Here is a 14,702-nt window from a genome sequence, read left to right on the forward strand (position 1 = left end):
TCTCAGCAGGGACGGCTCAGGCTCGCTTTTTTTCCTGCTCACTGCATGCTGAGAACCACGCTGTGTAGCGTCAGGGCTGTGGGTCTCAGGTCCGCTCTTGGTAGCTGTGTGTGACGTGGGGCAAGCTGCTCAACCTCTCTGGCCCTCTGTTTTCTCATCTGTAAAGTGGGGATTGCAGAACCCAGTTATAGGGTGGAGGTGAGGGTCACATGACCAACGGAGCCAACATGCAGGAAACGGTATGTTAAGTGTCCCTAGTGGTATGGATACTTGACTGAGGTATGGGTGATATTGTGGATCGAATTGTGTCCCCCCAAAAAGATAGGCTGAAGTGCTAACTTCCAGTATTGTAAATGCGATCTTATTTGATAAAAGGGTCTTATCTGTAATTAAGTTAAGATGAGGTCGTGTTCGGCTAGGGTAGACCCTAACCCAGTGTGACTGGTGCCCATACAAGAAGACAAGAGTGTAGACAGAGACAAACAGGGTGAACCCCATGTGACCCTGAGGCAGAGACCGAAGAAATGGGTCTGTAGGCCAAGGAATACCAAGGATTTCTGGAAGGCAGAAGCTAGGAGGGGGCATGACACAGATTCTCCTCCAGAGAATGAGAGAGCATGGCCCTGTGGTTACCTCAATTTTGGGCTTTGGCCTCCAGAACTGTGCAAGAACACATTTCTCTTGTTTTAAGGCACCCGGTTGGTCGTACTTTGTGACGGCAGCTATAGGAAGCTAATGCAGGTGAGATGGTAAGTCCTCAGGGGCCGGTCTGGAGGTGGGGACAGAAACCTGGAGAACACCCTTAGTCTGATCCTGAACCGGAGCCCCACCAACCTGTGGTGTTAGCCCGAGACTTCCAGAGGGTAATCTTGGGGTTCGGTCTGAGTACAGGGGCTGCCACAGACGTCCTGGCTCAGGGAAAGTGAGAGCCCGTGAGCTTTTCTGGACATCATGCCAGAACTCACAAAGCTGTTTAAATACAGATGAAATCAGAAGCATGGGCCTTCACCAGCACTTACATAAAACCCAGATAGTCAAATTCGAGGGAGAAAGAATCAGAACAGCCTGGTCAGGGTCTGGGCCAACATTCCAGAGGACTGATTCAAGACAGGGAACAGATTCTGGGGGGCCCCCGGCAATCTCCAAGATCTCAGCAAAAATATCAACACAGGCTGAAGTGCAATCCCACGGGCAGATATGGTATCATTTCCCTGTGGAGGTTTAGAATTCTAGCATCTTGGGGTGGGAGGGACCTTAAGAGTCAGTTCAGATGGGATGGCTGTTGGAGGTAAGGGCTCTGGAAGCAAAGGGAGCTGGGTTCAAGTTCCACCTCCTCGACTCTTGAGGAGTGCCGGTTCCAAGCTCTGTGACCTTGTTCTCCTCTCCTTCTCTGTGTGACAGGAACCAGCTACTAGCATCCTGGGACCTAATGACGCTTCCACTGTGCTTAGCTTAGACTCATCACAACTGGCGAGAGAGCCATAACTCTTGTTATTAGGATTGCTGTTCAACCCCACTCCACAGCAGGGCTCGAAGGCTCCTCCATGAAGGGCCCTTCTTCCTATTTCCGAATGCCTCCAGCCCATGCCTCTCTGACTACCTCTGGTAGAACACTCTTTGCTACATTAAGATGGCTCCTTCTAAGGAAGCTTCCCTTTGCTGAGATGCTCTCTGTGTTCACAGATAGGACAATATTGCCAAAAGGTTAGGGGCACCGGCCCCTGGGCCCGCACTCCAACCTGTCTCCAGTTTAGGAGCTTGATGTCTTTGAGCAAATTACTCAACCCGCCAGTTAACTAACGGTCACAAAGTTTACATCACTCTACCTTTCAGTGCCTTGGCCTTCTCCTCTGGGAGATGATGGTAATGATGAAGACAGTACCTGCCCCCTACAGTTTGTCATAAGATTGGAGAATATACATAAGGCACTTGGAAGGGAGCCTGATATAGAGGAGAGCCTCAATAATTAGCTGTTACTGATGGAACTGCCATCCCTTGGTTGAATCTTATTATGTCCCTCTCCCATTTTTTTTTTTAAGTTTATTCATTTATTTTGAGAGAGGCAGAAACAGTGTGACTGGGGGGAGGGGCAGAGAGAGGGAGGAGACAGAGAATCCCAGGCAGGCTGTGCCCTGCCAGCACACAGAGTCGGACCCGGGGCTCGAGCCCGCGGACCGTGAGATCATGACCTGAGCTAAAGTGGGACGCTTAACCCCCCCAGCCACCCAGGTGCCCCTCCCCCAATTTCCCCCCAATTCGTTTTTCATCACAATCCACTGCGTCTCAGTCGGCCCAGCCCGTGACCCGTCACAACACCAGCCCCAGCTGGGGAATGTGGGCAGGCTCTGCAGCACTTGCCGGGGCCCCACGCTTGGTTTAATGCTCTGCAGTCTCCATCCTGAAGTTCTGAATAAGTTTTGAACAAGGGGCCCCGCAGGTGCATTTTGCACCGGGCCCTGTAAGTGCTGGTCCCGCCTGAAGCGTTGACGCCACTGGCCTCTGGCCCTCCGCACAGCCCGCTTCTCCCCCTGGCCACTTCCCACTGCAAGAGCTGGTCAGTTTGGGGCTTGGTGGTCCGGTGTACCCTCTCTGTTCTCTCCTCATTCGCGCCCCCCTCCCCATCCCTCGCTTGCCACCTTCTCCCCCAACTTTCTCTGTTTCCACTTGGCAGCCAGGCTCAGAACAGGCTTGCCCCCACCCCAGATCAGGTGTCCCAGGCCCCATCAGGAGGCATCCTCCTTCTTTCAGAGGCCTCTCCTCTCCCCCACTGCGATGGTGGAAGCAATCTACATTTGTCGGCTGGCTGTGGTGACAATGGATACTGTCTTTGGCCAAGTGGAAGTCACAGTGGCCTTTATAAATCCATGAAGATTGTAGGGTAAGAATTCCAGCTTCTGAGCCTGGAGGTGGGGTGTGAGGCTTAGCAAAGGGTTCCTGGCGGGAGGGAGGCTTGAGGGAAGGATTCGAGGGCATGGAATTTTGCATCCAATCATCAAGAAAACCAGAACGATCTATTCCCGTGCATTGAGCCGGAGACTTTGCCCATCTGTCATTTCCCCAGGGTTACTCATTGCCTCCCTTCTCTTGTCTGTTAGGAGGTAAGAAAACTGGGTTAGTGCTGAGCAAATAAAGTGGCCACCCAGAATTTCTGGGTCCTGCTTGCCACGTAAGAGAATGGGCAGGGGGGAAGCAGGTGGGTTGAAGATGAAACGAGGCAGCGCGTGCTTTGAGCGGCAAAAATAGCTAACGGGTCTGAACTTGCAGAAAACTCATATCCCACCAAATGGTTCCCCCTGGAAGAAAGATACCAGCTAGACAGCGGGGTAAAAGCGCCTCACTGGCTCCCTGCTGGCTGCCAGAATAGAAGAGCGGTCAGCCCCAGCTCTGCCTCAGACCTGGGTCCTGGGGGATCCCTGAGGCTGGGGCTCAGGCTCAGTAAAAGTGGGGGGCGGAATAAGGCCTGGAAGTCCATACTTGCTGCTTAAATTCAAGGCCCCCAGGCCTCTGCAATCAGGCACCGAGCCTGCCTGAGAGGACTAAGAACCTCTGAGAGGCCTAAGAACGGCAGATGGGGTGCTGGGATAATCCTTCTCCCATTTCACACTTAATGAACTGGCTTTGAGCTGGAAGAACCGCTCCCCAAGGGCACACTCCTGTAACTGCTGGGGCAAAGCTACCTCCGGGTTCCCCTGGTAACCAGAGACTCCTAAGGGGGGTGGGGAGCTGGGGGTCGGCCCCTGAGGGCAGTGCAGCTGGAAAGTGGGGGTGTCCCGGACTCCTGGGGCAGCTCCAACCCGCTGCGTTGACTCAGAGAGCCTGGAGGCCTGGAGACGGTCCTTGGGGCTTAGTGACAGTCTGCAAAGATGCTGTGTCCTTGTTTCTCCAGAGCCTAGACACTTACCAGCATGGGCCCTAGAGACCGGAAGGCCTGTTGTGGGTGGAATGTTTACTTAGCCCCAAGGCACAGGGACTGTCGAGCCAGAAAGGCAGCTGTTCTAACCACACCACACCCAGGGATGTGAAACCAGGACTTGATCCAGAAGGAGGCTGGGGCTGGGGGTGGGGGTGGCGGGAGGCCTTCCCCAAGGGCTGGGCTGGGGTTTGAAATTGCCAAGCTCCACCAGGGCCTGGGGAAAGCGATGGAAACCCGGCCTGCAGGACAGAGGGGTGGAAGAGGAGAGCCCCAACTCCTGACAGGCACCGGGCTGGGGGTAAGAAGAGACTACGCTTGGCCACAGGGACACGGGCCGAGCATGGGCCTGCTGCTTCCCCTTTCTGGGCCTGGTTCCTCATTTCTGACTCGGAGCTGCTGGAGCGGTCTCCCATGGGAGCTGCCAGCTCTGATTTTTTGATGAGTTGAGTTTACCGTGTCCTGAGCTGGCTTTGCAGAGAGCATGTGGGGAACGAGGAAGCTGCAGAGAGCTGACTGGTGATTTCCCTGGAGGGTCTGGGGCCAGCAGGGAAGTCAGTGGTAGCCCAGGCCCCACATGGCGGCGGTGGGCTTAGGATCCGCTGAAATTGTGTAGCGGGAAGATGAGCTCATTACATTTCCCCGTGTACATCGGTGCCTTTCACAGCTGAGTGTCCCAGGGAGGGGAGGGTTGAGAAGGCGGCTCAGCAGGGTCTGGAGCCCCGTGTCTGAAGGCCAGGCGGACACGAAAATGAGGCAGTAGCAGCATATTTAATGACACGGAAAAACGTTCAGTGATCAGGTGAAAAAAGCAGGTTATAAAAAGCAGCATATGTAGGACAATCCTCTTATTATGGGGAAGAAATATTTCTTTTGCCCATGCACGCACGCGCGCACGCATGCACACACACACACACACACACACACACACACACCAGAAGAAAAAAGGTCCTAAAAGGCAAGGAGTGATTATCTCAGTGTGTTGGGATTACCTGTAGCTTTTCTTTTCTTTCTCTTCTTTTTGCTTTTTTTAGCGTGTGTGTGCATGTATACACATACTTTGTGTATTTTCCAAGCTTTAAAACATTAAAAAGAATTTTGTTTCCCTTCGCAGAAGGTACCAACACTGTCCAATGCATTGGCTTCATATATACGGGAAGTTCCTGCCCACGATTTGGCTAAAGGTCCAGGCTTTAGACGGCCATGTCTTCCTTTATACAAGCTCATGGTGACTTTAGAATTGCAGCATTGGAGTGAACTACCGGGACAATCTGGGGAGTTGAAGTTACATTTAAAATAGAGAAAGCATCACCTGTCCATATAAAAAAGACTACGAGAGGCACTAAAACTTCCACAACCATCTTCTTAGTGTCGGCCATTAAATTTCTGGCACTTCCTGGCCCTTCTCCCTACCTCAGCCCAGCTGATTGGACCGGCTGTGATCTGCTGACCCCACCAAAGCCAATCCGTGGGTTGGCCAGGTCCCTATATGATCAAATTCCCTCCTCAGGGATCTGAACTGAGAAACTAAGAAAGAGTGAGGCAGTTAGCCGTGGGAATAGTAGGATGGGAGGAGACATGGGTAGCAGCATGACGGAGTGAGGGCAGAGGAGTTACAGATGGTGTGGGTTGTGAGAAAGTAGAAATAATTATTAAAATGAATAAGCAAAAGACAAGAGAGCAGAGCTCTGAGTTAAAAAAAAAAAAAAAAAAAAGGTACAGAGATTAGAGGCAGAGACGACCCAAATGACAAGAGGAGAAAAGAGCAGAAGTCCAAAGGAACAAAGTGGCCATGTTTCTTCTTAGTTTGGGTTCTCTGAGAAACAGATTCTGAGGCAAGGATTTGGGCGCAAATTTGCACTCAAAATATTTGGGCAGTGGTCCCAGGAAACTGCAGAAGAGGAGTGGAAAGGGTTATGGGCAAGGAAAGGCAGACAAAACGTGGTGTATTATCATGCCTGCCACGGAAGTGAGCGACTGGGCCTTATTCCAGGGGGAAACCTGAATATGCACACCTGGGTTAACCCCAGCCAAGAGGTGAGAGATTGGGGCATCTATACGGCAACTCCTGGGAATCACTGGTGGAGGGCTGCACCCGCAGAGTTTGACTCCCTGGCACTCCAACCTGCTGCTTGTAGAAAGAGCTGCCTTCCATGGCCCCAGGAAAACGTTCCCTGGGCACAGAGACGCTTAGGCTAGCAGCGGAAGGAAGGGAAGCACACTGAAAGGTCTGAAGGCTGTAGGCAAGGCACTGGGGGTACCTGCCTCACCGAGAGAGAGGAGTGACCTCTTCATTTTTTACAGTGGCCTAGATCTTGGACTTCATTGCAACAAGCCCCCAAGATCTGAGTGAGCCTAACTAAGATACTGAGAGAAGATGGAAGGAGTCACTCCTCTTTTCCAGGACTGCACACCCTCTCCAGCCTCCCACAGGGAAAAGACTATCCTATGTTTTCTGGGGCGTAAGCCATTAAAGACTGTCATCTTGGATTGATTCTTAAATAATAGAGTGTGGATTACTGACATAACCCCTCGTTCCCTCCTCTAATTCCCAACGATCATGCTAAGGCATTATGTGGGAGTTCCCCAGGTGTGGCATGAGAAGCCCTAAGAGGCTCTAGGCCTGTTCGACGTCAAGGCCACCCTGACAGCCTCCTTGGACAGACATACTCGAGTCTACTCCATGCTGGCCACTGTGCCTACTAGACATGGCAAGACCTCATGGTCTCATAGGGGGTGGACACAGACAAATTCCCTCATAATGTGGCAGTGTGTTCACAGCGGTGGGGAACATCAAGGCAGAAGAAACGAATTCTGCTAATGGAGTTAAAAAGAAAACAGGCTTCACAGAGGAAGTGGCTTTTGAACTTGATCTTGAGAGTGGACTAGAAGTTCACTGGAGGACGGGGAAGGCTAGGGGATAGAGGAAAGGAGACCAGCACAGGGCAGGGAGTATAGCTAAGCAAAAGCGCTGAGCTAGGAAAGAGCTGGTTGGTCTGGAGAACGGGCAAAGACAGAGAAAGCTAACTGGCAGAAAAGACTCAAAAAGCATCCCCACCCACCCCCACTGCCCCATAACTGTGAAAAGCTTTACACGTTGAGCTGAGTTTTAATTTTAGTTGGTGATCACTGAGGACCCATCAAAGGTTGTCCATGGGAATGATTAGAATGCAGAAGTCTAGGAGGGTAATGATCATCAGTTCTTAGAGATGATGAGGGAGGGCATCAGTTCACTGTCCCACCAGAGAAGAGGTCCACCAGGGCAGTGGGCAAAGATGAGAGCAAAATTTATTTTCTAATGTTTACTGAGCACCCACTATGAGCACAACCATGAGCTAGGCATGGCAGGAATCGTGGGCATAATGTCACTTCAGAACAATTGGAGAAACATAACCAATAGGCCTAAGAAATTAAACAATTACTGTGGTGAGGAGGGAAAAAAATGTTATTTGAAGAGCTAAAAGCGGAGTTCTTTCCAGGGCGAGAACTCGTCTGGGCTCAGCAAAACATGTTATAAACCATTTGTACTGGGTCAAATAGTGGGTCCTCAAGACTCACGTCCACTAATCACATTAAGATGAAGTCATACTGGATTAGAGAAGGTCCTAAATCCAATATGACTGGTGTCCTTGTAAGGAGAGTAAGGAGAGGGAGATCTGGAAACACACCGACTCCCACGGAGGGAAGAAGCCCACGACAACGTGACATCGAAGCAGAGAATGTCAGAGGGGCGGCCACAAGCCGAGGAAGGACGGGGATTGCCAGCAATGACCAGCAGCCAGGAAGAGGCAAGGAAGGATTCTTCCCTATCCCCCACTGACACCTTGATTTTGAACTTCTAGGCTCCAGAACCGCGAGAGAATACATTTCTGTGGTTTTCGGCCCCCTGGTTTGTGACACATGCTGCCCCACCTCTAGGAAACGAAGATGCCATTCGAGTGAAGACAGATCAGTGGACAAGATTGGAAAGAAGAGGACCGAGCAAAGATAGGCCTGAAGGGCTCCGCGTGAGAAGAGGAGAAACCGAAGTGGACAGACGTGGAGGTCGTACGGAATCCTGGGGGGGGGCGGGGCGGGGATTGGGGGGGAGGCCGACACCCCAGCAGGAAACCGTGGGAGGGAAACCATGGCAAACGTGGGATTTGTCACTGGCGAAGATTGCAGAGGGGCTTTAAGAAAAGAATCTGTAACTTGTCTGCTGAATTTTAAGACGGCAGAATCAATAACTTTTCCCCTCCCTTCTTGTATCAAAAATCACTCTCAAACGAGAAGGAAAAAAGCAAATACATCTTTGATGCGCCTTCTGTAACCCTGAACTGCAATATGTGAAAATGGAAAACAGGCGAAGGAACTAGAAGGGGGAATGGATGGACAAAGGGACAGATTTTTTTTTAATGTTTATTTATTATTGAGAGACAGAGAGAGAGCATGAGCAGGGGAGGGGCAGAGAGAGGAGGAGACCCAGAATTGGAAGCAGGCTCCAGGCTCTGAGCTCTCAGCACAGTGCCCGACGTGGGGCTTGAACCCATGAACCGTGAGATCATGACCTGAGCCGAAGTCGGACGCTTAACCGACTGAGCCACCCAGGCACCCCAGGGACAGACTTTTAAAGGGCTGACTCCTCATGTACCAAAAGAGGAAGCCAAGCGACAAAGCTCAAAATGATTGACTCAATAGATGGTGGTATATGGGAGTTTATACCTGAAGAAAACCCTAGAAAGGTGGTTGACTTTCAGAAAGGAAGTAGGAAGGGAGGTGAACAGGGTATTACTGTTATTTACTCTTGGTTTTGTATTGTTTAGTCTTCATCGACTGTTAAACTTTTGATGTGATACTTTGATTTAAAAAAGCAAGTTTTTATTTTAAAAAAAAATTGTAAAAAGCAATCATTTAAAAATGTCTGTGCCTTGCTGTGCCACAGTAGAAGAGCCCAGGCCATCAGTCGCAGTTATATGTGCTGCCGTGGGAAATTCAGGGGAAGGGAAGAGTGTTCTCAAGGCTGGGAGGGCAGAAAGGGGCCGGCTGCAGGAGAGGCCGAAGGTGCAGGATGAACCCCAGTCCCAAACCCGGAAGGACAGTGACGGGAGGGACATTCTCTGGGCACAGCTGGAGAAGCCAGTTTTCAGATGGCAAGGACCATGGGACGGCAGCCAAAGAGAAAGCGATCGTGTAAGTTTCTCTCAGTGTCTCTCAAACTGTAACATGCGTGCAAGGTACCTGGGTTTCTCATTTCAGTACAGATCCGTCCGATAGGATCCTGCATTTCTTTCTTTTTTTTTTTTTTTTTTAACGTTTATTTATTTTTGAGACAGAGAGAGACAGAGCATGAACAGGGGAGGGCAGAGAGAGAGGGAGACACAGAATCTGAAACAGGCTCCAGGCTCTGAGCTGTCAGCACAAAGCCTGACGTGGGGCTCGAACTCGCAGACCGTGAGATCATGACCTGAGCTGAAGTCGGACGCTTAATCGATCAAGCCACCCAGGAGCCCCAGATCCTGCATTTCTAACAGGCTTTCAGGTGGTATCAAGGCTGCTGTCCACACTTTGATTAGCAAAGCTGTGGGCTGAAGCGGTCTGAGTGGGGAGGAAGGACATGGCCCAGGGCCTTGATGGGCAGGGAGAGGGAGGAACAGGTCTGAGGCTGCAGCAGCTGAGCTCATGGGACAAAGACCCTAGTCTTATGGGGCTAAGACCAGGCAAGCAGGCCATCAGGGGAGGAGGGGGACACGTCGAAGACAACTTACCTCCCATGGGGCTACCTCTGGCCAGCACCAGCAAAGCTCTCGGTGTTTTGTTCTGGGCGAGGCTGTCCCCACTGTAAGGCAGATTAAGAGTTGCTGGCAGTCCCTTGGCTTCACCCACCTCTTCCTGTCTGCACCATGGAATGACATTCACTGACGGTCTGTGCTGGAGCCCTGACCCCGGGGGACTGGCATGGAGGGCGATGTCAGTCTGGGCTTCCATACCCCTCCCCGACTCTCCTCCCCTCCCAATGGTCAAACCCTAACCCTTTGTCTCCTACATCCTCCCTATGCCATCGGCCCTTCAACAACAGCTCCTGTGCTGGGAAACAGGCTCATTCCTGCCTTTCCCACAGAAACAGTCTGCATAGTGGTAACAGTGCCACTCTAAGTCCGTTTAAAATAGTAGGTCAGTAGACACAATGGCAATGACTCTTATTTTGGGGGCGCCTGGGTGGCTCAGTCGGTTAAGCGTCAGACTCTTGATTTCGGCTCAGGTCATGATCTTGTGGTTTGTGGATTGAGGCCCGCATCCGGCTCTGTGCTGACAGAGCGGAGACTGCTTGGGATTCTCTCTGTCCCTCCTCTGCTTGTGCATGCCCCCCCATCTCAAAAACAAATAAACATTTAAAAGGGTGCTTCCCAGAACACCTGGGTGTCTCAGTCAATTGAGCGTGCAGCTCTTGATTTCAACTCAGGTCATGATCCCAGGGTCGTGGCATCGAGCCCCACATCTCTCTCTTTCTCAATAAATAAATAAATAAATGATAAAAAAAAATAAAAGTGTTTCCCATATGCATTCATTTGCTTAAGCACTACTGTATTTATCCTAGCAGAATTATTATCCCTACCTTTCAGATGAGGAGACCGAGGCGAAGAGAAGTAACTCGCCAAGGACACAGAGAATGCAGCTGGGATTCAAGCCAGGCAGCTGGCCCCACCATCTGTTTTCCTAAGAGGCTGTGCTCCCCGCACAGAGAAAATTTGCATCATATGTGAATTTTCGTCTGTAGGTAACAAGAGATGATGGGAGAGAGGGAGAGAAAAACAGCAACACTTTTTAAAACTGTGGATGATTACCTGCCATTGTGCTCACTTAGCCATGCCCTAGAGAGGATGTAGGATCTTCAAGCTGTAAATCTGGAGTTCCCTTGATCCATCCCAATTCCTTCTGGCTTGTCGGGCTCTTATGGAACAACATCCTGGGGCACCAAATTTCATTCTAGTTTAAAGACGTACTTAAACCATGCAGCACAAATTCTTAGATGCAAGCCACCTGCTTCATCCCGTCTTCAACTGAAGCCAAAGCTGCCTGTTCCACGGCGGGAGAAAAGCTGACGCATGGGGCTTGCTGGAAGATAAAGTGGATGAGACTCCACTGTAGAATTATTTCTACTGTTGTAAATACATATAGTACTTCAGGTCCGTATTGGATCCCATGGGCCAGCCTGGGCACCTAAGCATCACAGTACATTCCCTTGCCTCCCTGCCTTTCGCTGACTGGTCTCTCTTCTTGGCTTGTCCTGACTTCTTTGGAGAATACCTACTTGCCCTTCAAAATTCAGCTCGGGCAAGCATTACCCCTGCCGGAATGCTTCCTTTGCCCACTCTGGGTGAACCGAACACCCTGTTCTGTGCCCCCACAGAATGCGTTGCTCTGCCTGGTCAGGTCCCCTGTCTGCTTCCTTCACTGTTAGGGTCAAATCCTTGAGGGTAGGATTCTTATCTCTATCAAGTCTATGAAGACTAACCCATGCCTGGTTCCTAGTAGGCTTTGAACAAGGGTTTTGAACAAGCGGATATGGAAAATGGCCAAGCATGTGCTGCCCCCCTATCAGGGATGACTTCCTCTTCTCCAGTGTGCATTTGCTCCCCCCGCCCCCCGTAATCTAAATTGTATTTCTACTTCAGTCTTCAGCTACGACATCGTCTTCCAGTCCTTCTGCTACAGGTGCCCACTGCACACCATACTTCCCTTTCTCAAAGACACATCTCTCAGGTTATTATTTTTTCCCACATTGGTCTTCCTGCCCAGGCTGTCAGCCCCCTAGGGATGGAAACCTCATCTGCTGCCCCTTCTAGCACTGACCACAGTGTTGGGTACTCAGTAGGCACCCAGCCAATGCTTGCTTAGTGAATGAACAAACAAATGAATTAGCGGACCGTTATACTTTTCAGTTCCCCAAAGTCAAGACTTCCATTCGTAGCCAGGGCCGGGAGAGGGAGGCAAGAGATGCCAAGGGCACAGGATTAAAGATGGCGCTCACTTCGGAGGCCAGCTGTGGACTTGTGCAAGCCTGATGGTGAGGCCAAGAGCTTCCTGTCTCACCCGACTCCCGGCCCTGTTTCTACTTCCTCCTTAGAACACTCAGGCCCCTCTCCATGCAGGCAACAGAAATCAAACACGTATTAAGACAAAAGCTGGCTTTGATAGGCTCGTCTAATAAAATCACAAGAAAGGCGGGGCTTGGAGGCTCCTGGAACCAGGAATTCCAACATAATTGGAACTCTCTCTGTTGCTTTCTCTTCCCCATTTCCCTCTGCTCCTGGGTATCATTCTCTCAGACCAGCATAACTTATAAAATCTCCAATTGGTTCTGTTTTTGTGTAGAACCCTAATACAATGCTGACAGAAGCTTCTGGGGAAAATGGATTCCTACAATCTCCTCCTCAGCCACCTCTAATCCTGCCATGCATTTGGTGTGTGGAGAGAGTGGCAGGAAGTTTCCCAGGCCTCCCCCCGTGCTCTGAGGCACCGGCTTTCATCTTTATCTCTTGGATCATGGTGTTAAGACCGTCCAGAGGGCACAGGGGGCCCTGAATGCTGCAATGTTCCACGGGTCCCAGAACACCTGCTCCACATCGTGCGAGGGAGGGACCGAGGCTGGCAGGGAAGTCGTGGCTGAGATGAAAAGGAACAGCTGGCACTCTTTCAAAGGGAAGGAGCAGACTGGTTTAGACCTTCTTAGCAACCTCCCAAGAGCCCCCCCAGAGCATTACTGTTCTTTAGAGACAGCAGGGGCTCAAGGAGAAGGGAGAACCTGAGAACAGAGAGCAGCCCAGCTGTGTCACCCCCTCCTCTCTCTCTGCACTAAGCTTTGCTCAGGGTACCTCCAGATTGTGAGAGAAAACGAAAGTCCTTGCCGCAGAGCATAGCTAGGACCGTTGGAAAGATCTGGAACTCCGGCTGCCACCTGAGTGGCTGGCTGTGCCCTCAGGCAGGTTATTCAGCCCTTGAAAAAGTAAAATGTGCATCATAATACGTACCTCTTAGATATGCTGTGAGGTTTATCGAGTAAGATAAGGCAGGTAAAGCATTTAGCACAGTGCTTTACCCACTAGGATCTCCACAAATGCCGGCAGTCACGGGGGTGGGGGGTGGGGCTGGAGGGGGTGGGGGGATGTGAAGGGGAGTGGAGGGGGGCTTCTGCGATGTCATTCTCACAGAGGGAGGACGCATCTGCACAGGGAGAGGCAGACCACCCGGCAGACCTTCCTTCTCCCACATGCGGTGGTTCTCAAACTTCCATGTGTGTGAGAATCACTGCTGGTCCAGGGAACACACTTTGAGAACCGCTCTTCTCACGGAGCCCAGCAGGCCTAGCTGCAAGGGGGGGTCACCAGGGAGGCTTAGGCAGCCCTGAGATTCTGACTGAAGAGATCCTGACATAGGTGCCAGCAGTTTTTAACGCTCCCCGCGTTGGCCCCATGTGCAGCCACTGGAGGACCATGGCCCCAGTGCCTGTGTCGAGAAAATGGCGGCCCTCACCGTGTCTGGGTCAGGGGACTGGGGTTCTGCTGGAGAAAGTGCAGCTCCCACACTCGGTTGCAAAGTTTTCCTCCCCTGGGTGCTTCCTCTCAGCCTCACCTCCCTTTCTCCACCCAAGCCACCTCCTCTGCCCATGTCAGGGTCCTGGGAGGTCCCCACCAAAGGCCTCAGCCCCAAGGTCCAGGCCAAGGCAGACTGGGGTGACAGGTCCTCTGCTGATTGGCTTCTATTTCTCGGTCCAAAGCTCTGTGTGTCGGGGTTTCCAGCACTGGAGCCCTACCCCTGGCCCCTGGATTTCCCTGGACGCCAGGCTCTGAGCTGGCACGGGTCCAGCTATCCTCATGCCTGCCGCTGGGCCCAGGGTGGGGATTGCCCCGGGGTCTGCTCGTCGTGGGCCCAGCTCATGCAGCTGGACTTCTGCTTCCTTTGTGAATCCTGTGATGTTCTAGGCATTAATTTAAAACACCAGAGGTAAAGCCTTATATTTAGATCTCAGAAAGGGACCCTCCTTACCCTTTGATGTTCACAACACAAATAGATCTTCAAAGGGTAGAATACTAACCTCAGCATCTCGGCCCCTTTAAAAAAAAAAAAAAAAAAAGTGGTCCATTGCTGAAATGCACCATTTCTAATTAGAGTTTTGCTGGGCTAAGGATGCTGTGGAAATGCACCTCCCATCCCCTCCCTCGATCCTCCCCACCCTGGGTTACCTCGCCCACGGCACCTTTGGTCTGGTCTCCCCACTCCCTGCCCCCGACCTCTCCTTTCACGAGACCCACTCCCTCGGACGACGCAGCTAGGATCGCTAGAAAGCAGAGGCAAACTTCAGCCCCCCTAAGGATGGAGGTTTGTGGGGCGATTTCTTTTCCTTTAAATCATTTCTTGATATATTTCTGGGTCTTAGCTGGCACTTTTGTCCACTGTCTGGGGCAGCCCCAGGCCCGGTTCATCTCCTGTACTAGTCAGGACACGATAGGTTAGGCTGCTGTAACAAGCGCATCCCCAAATCTCGGAGGCTTACCCCCAAAAAGGGTTTCCTCTCGCTTAGGTTAATCTAGGCAGGGCATTCCTCCTCCATCTAGAGGCTGCAGTGTCTTGACACCATGGTCTTCAAAGTGGCCATGTCGCCACGTGAGACAAAGAGAGGGAAGGGAAAGGCACACTGGCTCTTAACTGCTGGGGCCAGTAAGTGACACACGTCATCTCTGCTCCCCATCTGCCAGCTCAAAGTAAGTGTGTGGCCACTGTTATGCCCAGAATTCGTGATCCCCAAAGACCACCA

This window comes from Panthera pardus, unplaced genomic scaffold (genome assembly GCF_024362965.1).
Source record: "Panthera pardus isolate Hobbes unplaced genomic scaffold, ASM2436296v1 HiC_scaffold_13, whole genome shotgun sequence".
NCBI classification, from domain to species: Eukaryota; Metazoa; Chordata; class Mammalia; order Carnivora; family Felidae; genus Panthera; species Panthera pardus.